Source organism: Miscanthus floridulus, chromosome 14 (assembly GCF_019320115.1).
Source record: "Miscanthus floridulus cultivar M001 chromosome 14, ASM1932011v1, whole genome shotgun sequence".
NCBI lineage: Eukaryota > Viridiplantae > Streptophyta > Magnoliopsida > Poales > Poaceae > Miscanthus > Miscanthus floridulus.
Window position 1 is genome coordinate 29,477,359 of NC_089593.1, and position 7,501 is coordinate 29,484,859.

General features: G+C 56.1%; 1 pseudogene; it reads left to right on the forward strand.

The window, feature by feature from the left end:
- Nucleotides 1-2,551: 2,551 nt before the first annotated feature.
- Nucleotides 2,552-6,462, forward strand: LOC136505551 (LRR receptor-like serine/threonine-protein kinase RGI1; annotated as a pseudogene).
- Nucleotides 6,463-7,501: the final 1,039 nt, after the last annotated feature.

A 7,501-nucleotide genomic window follows, 5' to 3' on the forward strand; every position in this document is an offset into this window, starting at 1 on the left:
CATTAACTACAGATAACTCAACTGTGAAAATCAAAAGCATGTACTTTCAATGAAACAATGAGCTGTAATTTTGGTTCTAGTGAAAATTGAACCGTAACAATAATGAAATTAAAAATGAATAGAACTGAACAGTACTCTAGTTAATCCGACATTAACTACAGATAACTCAGTTGTGAAAACTAAAAGTGTCCGTGTTTTGTCACCCGACGAGTGAATTTTTACGTGTGTCGCGCTGTTCTAGGAAGACGATGGTAGCATCCAAAGACCCAAAAAATTATACTGGTTTAGGCCGGAGCCCTATGTTCAGTCTCAGAGAAGATCGAGTGCGTGTTCGTCGGTTAAGTGCTATGAAGTTCTTACAATAGGGGGTGTAAGAAGTGCGAAGAATGAGGTAGGAGAAGTGAGGTGAGAGACTGCCCGAATGAAGTCTCGAGAGTCCATCCCCTTGGATGGGAGCCCTGGCCACCCTTATATAGAGTCCGGGGGCCAGGTTACAGATGGAGATGGGTTCTCCCGACCGAGTGGTCGTGAGCCTAGGGAGGGAAAACTAGTAAACTTGGCTTGCAAGTAGGAAGGTCGTCTTGTCTTGGTGTCAGCGTATGTCCGGGTATGCTTGTCGTCATGGTCTTGTACCCACGCCGCAGCAAGGCATGGCGTGATGCTACAGTACCAGCCATGACGGCACTGTTGGTACGGTGGTGGTTCGCCGGCTATCCTATGCTATGTGAGCTTGCCGTGGCCTTCGTCATCGTCTCCTGTTCTCTCGGGAGCGTCGTGGCGACAGTGAAGGAGTAGGTAGCCATTACTGGGTCGTTGGTCGCCTTGCTGGTCGTGGAGCTGGTGGCCTCAATCCTAAGCTGTGAGGTTGAGGCCGTCGTTGGCTTGGTTGGTCTTGAAAAGTCAAGGTTGTGGTTGTGCGCCCCATCCCATAGTGGGTGGGGTCGTACGCTCGTCTCGTCGGGCCATATTTGGACGGTGTGCTACCGTGCCAGTCGTCACCGTCGGGCGGTGTTGTTTTGTCCGCGCAGTGTGGCGGAGGGCTAGCGTCTATCCTAACTGAGGGGATTGTTGTCTCCTCAATCCTTGTGGAGTGAGTGGGGCGTGCTTGCTTCTGTCAGGGCTAGCGTACCCGATGGCGCTCAATCCCTCCTCGTCCCTTCTAGGGGTCGGGACTAAGGAGAGGTCGCGCGGTGCTACATAGCTTGTGATGGAGGAGGGAGAGTGTTTGCGGTCACTAACGATCAAATCCGACCGCCAATTAAAGTCCAAAACGGGAGAAATAAACAATCTTTTAACACTTATGCCTTTACTATTAACCTAGTTCCACTTGTATTGGAGAAAAGATGTTTTGTAGGACTTACATTCGAATACAAGTGAAAAACAAGCAAAAGGTGCAATTCAGAAAGCGTAATGCAGAAATACGCAAAGGAAATAAATAGAGAAGCCCACCTACACACCAAGACTAGGCCGAGCACCACCGAGGAAGCAACCCAGGCCCAACCAATAGCCTACCAGAGTACGGAGGTGGCCAGCGGGGCCAGCCCCCCAGCTCCTCCTCTCGGGCCCACCTTGCTCTGGCGGTTGCATGGCGGCATACAAAGGTGGCTCAGGGTGGTTTCCTAATTTATCAGAGCCAAACCAACCATGAGCTAGTGTAAATGTAGGGGTGGAGCTCTCTCTCTCTCACACACAATCATTTGGAGCCTCTAGCTCACTACCCTACTCTTATACTCTTTTAGCTTTTAGTAGTAGTTTGTGAGCAATGCAAGAGCCATCAAGGAGGGCTTGGCTCCTTGGAAGAAAGGATGCTTGGTATGAATAATACAATGAGTTCTTCTATAGTCATGCTCTCATACATACAATATAGCAATGCATATGAACTAGACTATAGTTCTTTTGTTATAACCATGATATATGAACTAGCATATAGTTTGTGTGTTATGATCTTGACATGTAGAACTTCATGCTTAATCATTCATATAACTTATATGAGTAGAATTAGAGCTAAGTTGAGGTGGCGGTTCATCGTGCCTTCGGGTGTGCCCAAGTTCTTTACCTTGCCCATACGTAAGACAGGGCTTGGCGCCAATAACCTTAGCGCCGAGCTCGGCGCTAAGCTCGGCGCCAAGCTCGGCGCCAAGATCTACGGCGCCAAGCTGCCTGCCAAGTCAGCGCCACGTCTGCGCCGAGGCAAGACCTAGGCGCCAAAATCTATGGCGCCGAGACATGTAAGCTCGGTGCCACCAACGATGGCGCTGAGCTAATGGTCCAGATTTTGAAAGGATACCTCCAAAGACATATTTGTGAAAAATTTTCAAAAAAAGAGCTAAAAAAACAAAAAAATTCGGCCACTACCAAGCACCGAGAGAAATGAGAAAGAACAAGTACCCATTCGTCGTCCACCTCCTCCTGCTGCACCTGCCTGCAACAACCAAACCAGACCAAGCAAGGAGCAGGACACAAGCAAACACCTTTGTGGGTTTTGAGGAAGAGAGAGAGAGAGACTGTGACAGTGTGCGAGCTGAGCCTCCTCGTCTCCTCCTCTCCGCTCCGATCCCCCCGCACTCGCTCTGCATTGAATCCATTCTCTTCTCCGTCTCCATTGAGATCATCGCCCAGCCGGCACTCCCAGGGCAGCAAGCAAGCAAGCAGCCTTGCTTGGTGCTTGGTGCTTGGTGCCATTGTGCACCGCCCGAGCCGAGCGCCCAAACACCGCGCACTTTTTCATGCGGCTGCCCTTGCCATCGCCAAGCCCCATGCGCCGCCGCCACCTCCCCCTTCCTCTTCTCTTACTCCACCTCCTCTTCGCCGCGTCGTCCTCTGCAGCAGGTTCGCCTTCGTCAGAGGTCGCCTTCCTGACGGCCTGGCTCAACACCACGGCCGCGCGGCCGCCGGACTGGTCGCCGGACGCCTCGTCCCCGTGCAACTGGTCGCACGTCTCCTGCGCCGGCGGTTCCGGGACCGTCACGTCCGTGTCGTTCCAGTCCGTGCACCTCGCGGGCGCCACGCTCCCGGCGGCGGGGCTCTGCGCCGCGCTGCCGGACCTCGTGTCCTTCGTCGTCTCCGATGCCAACCTCACCGGCGGCGTCCCCGACGACATGTGGCGGTGCCGCCGCCTCTCCGTGCTCGATCTCAGCGGCAACGCGCTCACGGGCCCCATCCCGCCGTCGCTCGGGAACGCCACGGCGCTCGAGACCCTCGCGCTCAACTCCAACCAGCTGTCCGGGCCTATCACGCCGGAGCTGGCCGCCCTCGCGCCGACGCTTCGGAACCTGCTTCTCTTCGATAACCGCCTCTCCGGGGAGCTCCCGCCGTCTCTCGGTGACCTGCGCCTGCTAGAGTCGCTGCGCGCGGGGGGGAACCACGACCTGGCGGGGTTGATACCGGACTCCTTCTCCAGGCTGTCCAGCCTCGTCGTGCTGGGACTCGCCGACACCAAGATCTCCGGCCCGCTCCCGGCGTCGCTGGGCCAGCTCCAGAGCCTCCAGACGCTGTCCATCTACACCACGGCGCTCTCCGGCGCCATCCCGCCGGATCTGGGAAACTGCTCCAACCTCACCAACATCTACCTCTACGAGAACTCGCTGTCCGGCCCGCTGCCGCCGTCGCTCGGCGCGCTGCCGCAGCTGCAGAAGCTGCTGCTGTGGCAGAACGCGCTCATGGGCCCCATCCCGGACTCCTTCGGCAACCTCACCTCGCTCGTCTCGCTCGACCTCTCCGTCAACTCCATCTCCGGCACCATCCCGCCGTCGCTGGGGCGGCTCTCGGCGCTGCAGCTCAGGCTCAGCGACAACAACATCACCGGCACCATCCCGCCGGAGCTCGCCAACGCCACATCGCTGGTGCAGCTGCATGTCGACACCAACGAGATCTCCGGCCTCATCCCGCCCGAGCTCGGCTGCCTGACGGCGCTGCAGGTGCTCTTGGCGTGGCAGAACCAGCTGGAGGGCGCCATCCCGCCCACGCTCGCGTCCCTGTCCAACCTCCAGGTGCTCGACCTCTCGCACAACCACCTCACCGGCATCATACCGCCGGGCCTCTTCCTGCTCCGCAACCTCACCAAGCTGCTGCTCCTGTCCAACGACCTCTCCGGCCCGCTGCCGCCGGAGATCGGCAAGGCCGCCAGCCTCGTGCGCCTGCGCCTCAGCGGCAACCGCATTGCCGGGTCCATCCCGGCGTCCGTGGCCGGCATGAAGAGCATCAACTTCCTCGACCTCAGGAGCAACCGGCTAGCCGGGCCGGTGCCGGCCGAGCTGGGCAACTGCTCGCAGCTCCAGATGCTTGATCTGAGCAACAACTCGCTCACCGGGCCACTGCCGGAGTCGCTCGCCGCGGTGCACGGCCTGCAGGAGCTCGACGTCTCGCACAACAGGCTCAACGGCGCCGTTTCCGACGCGCTCGGCAGGCTGGAGACGCTGAGCAGCCTCGTGCTCAGCGGCAACTCGCTGTCGGGGCCGATACCGCCGGCGCTCGGGCAGTGCCGTAACCTCGACCTCCTGGACCTGAGTGACAACGAGCTCACCGGAAACATCCCCGACGAGCTCTGCGGCATCGACGGGCTCGACATCGCCCTGAACTTGAGCCGGAACGGCCTCACCGGGCCGATCCCAGCGAAGATCTCGGCGCTGAGCAAGCTCTCGGTGCTCGACCTCTCGTACAACACGCTCGACGGCAGCCTTGCGCCGCTCGCCGGGCTCGACAACCTTGTCACGCTCAACGTGTCGAACAACAACTTCTCCGGGTACCTCCCGGACACGAAGCTCTTCCGGCAGCTCTCGACGTCCTGCCTCGCCGGCAACGCCGGGCTCTGCACCAAAGGCGGGGACGTATGCTTCGTGAGCATCGACGCCAACGGTCACCCAGTGACGAACACGGCCGAAGACGCCCAGCGCGTGCACCGCCTCAAGCTGGCCATCGTGCTGCTGGTGACTGCGACGGTGGCGATGGTGCTCGGCATGATCGGTATACTGCGAGCACGGTGGATGGGGTTTGGAGGGAAGAGTGGCGCCGGCGGTGGCGGCAGCGACTCGGAGAGCGGCGGCGAGCTGTCGTGGCCGTGGCAGTTCACGCCGTTCCAGAAGCTGAGCTTCTCCGTGGACCAGGTGGTGAGGAGCCTGGTGGACGCCAACATCATCGGCAAGGGCTGCTCCGGCGTGGTGTACCGCGTGAGCATCGACACCGGCGAGGTGATCGCCGTGAAGAAGCTGTGGCCCAGCACCCACGCCGCGGCGACCGCGACCGCGACGTGCAAGGCGGACGACGGCACGAGCGGCCGCGTCCGGGACTCGTTCTCGGCGGAGGTGCGCACGCTGGGCTCCATCCGGCACAAGAACATCGTGAGGTTCCTGGGGTGCTGCTGGAACAAGAGCACCCGGCTGCTCATGTACGACTACATGGCCAACGGCAGCCTCGGCGCGGTGCTCCACGAGCGGCGCGGCGCCGGCGCGCAGCTGGAGTGGGACGTGCGCTACCGCATCGTGCTCGGCGCCGCGCAGGGGATTGCGTACCTGCACCACGACTGCGTGCCACCGATCGTGCACCGCGACATCAAGGCCAACAACATCCTTATCAGCCTCGATTTCGAGGCCTACATCGCCGACTTCGGCCTCGCCAAGCTCGTCGAGGACGGCAACTTTGGCCGGTCGTCCAACACCGTCGCCGGCTCCTATGGCTACATTGCCCCTGGTACGTTCATGAAAATTTCTTATGAAAATTGTTGATGTCTGAATGAATTTCATCAGAAAATTGTTGATGAACAAACGAACAACGAACCTGCAGAGTATGGGTACATGATGAAGATCACGGAGAAGAGCGACGTGTACAGCTATGGTGTGGTGGTGCTGGAGGTGCTGACGGGGAAGCAGCCGATCGACCCGACGATCCCGGACGGGCTGCACGTGGTGGACTGGGTGCGGCGGTGCAGGGACCGCGCCGCCGTGCTGGACCCGGCGCTCCGGGGCCGGTCGAGCTCGGAGGTGGAGGAGATGATGCAGGTGATGGGCGTGGCGCTGCTGTGCGTGAGCGCGGCGCCCGACGACAGGCCGACGATGAAGGACGTGGCGGCCATGCTCAAGGTGAGAGCGCGAGGACGTGGCCAACGTGGACGTCCTCCTCAAGGGAGGCTCGTCGCCGCCGATGGCATCATGTTCATGCCAACGCGGCGACGGCGATAGCTGCCAAGGCCACGTCGTCGACGTCCGGCATGCCACCGTGCCGGCAGGGCCCCAGCAACAGCCATAGCTCACTACACCACAACACCAAGATTAGCGATGGATGGTCCGATGCTAAAAGCGGCTACAGCGACAGGTAATCTGACGCTAAAAAGTTATAGCGACAGACTTCTGCAGACGCTGTAAGTTCTATTACTAAAAATCTTTAGTGTTAGACAGTACTTTTAGCGACAGACAGTCTGCTGCCCTGAATATTTATAGCGATAGATAGTCCATTGCTAGTTTTTAGCGACAGATGCTCTGTTATCAAGCATATACCAACAGATCATCCAATAGTCCATGTATTTATAGCGACAGATTGTTCAACAGGACACTATAAATACACCCAAAAAAATAAATACAATTAGAAAACATTTAGCAAATATCAAACCCACTTTGAAGCTTAATGTCCATCCAATAATGGTACAGAAACACATACTCACATGGAGGTCAATACATGTAACATACAATCTATCTTGCACACCGTATGTTTGTGTACTGAAGTCAGGCACCAAAAGATTACATGAATGAATATCACAGCAAGCAATACTAGTATTTTGTGTTTAACATACTAAGGTTTGTGCACAATCATTTCTAGGAACTCAAAAACCAAAAGCAATGGCTTACCGACAATAGAGCACATCCACTAGGTTATGTGGAGAACCATTTTCCAGAAACTCAAGCCAAAGATTAGTGCCCATCACTTCCTGAAAAATATAACCACCATGTAATTAGGCAAGTGGAGAAAAAAAATGTAAAGCTACTTTACAGTATGAGTTTGTAATCAGCGAGTGTAGACAACCATTTTCTAGAAACTCAAGCCAAATTACAGGTTTTTTCTCCTACTGCAATTAAATAGTTATCTACTACAACCAATGAGGAATAAACAACAAACCCCAAGCATGTCAGGATGGAACAAGATGAAATCATCACTTCTGTAGTATTACAACAGTGAGTTAAATGTTATTTGCTGGTTCCTAGCTTTCTGCTAGTGATATTTATCTACTCAGATTAGTTTGGGATCACTCTGTGAAAATGAATGACCTTGGTTACTTTTTTCACTATCAGACATTGACATCTTAAGTGCAAGAATGCATCGAACATAGTTTTAATTCTCCTAGAAGGTAGTCAGGTCTCAGGTGCTATGTGTTTAGGATCAAATTTGGATTCAGAAGCTGACCGTTGGATTAACTGATCGGGCTGCAACAGGCCTAGGGTGCAAGCTTCTCTTTCGTTACCAGTGGCCACAACCTACCTAGTGGGGAACTCCGGTAGCCAGCAAGCTCGGGTCT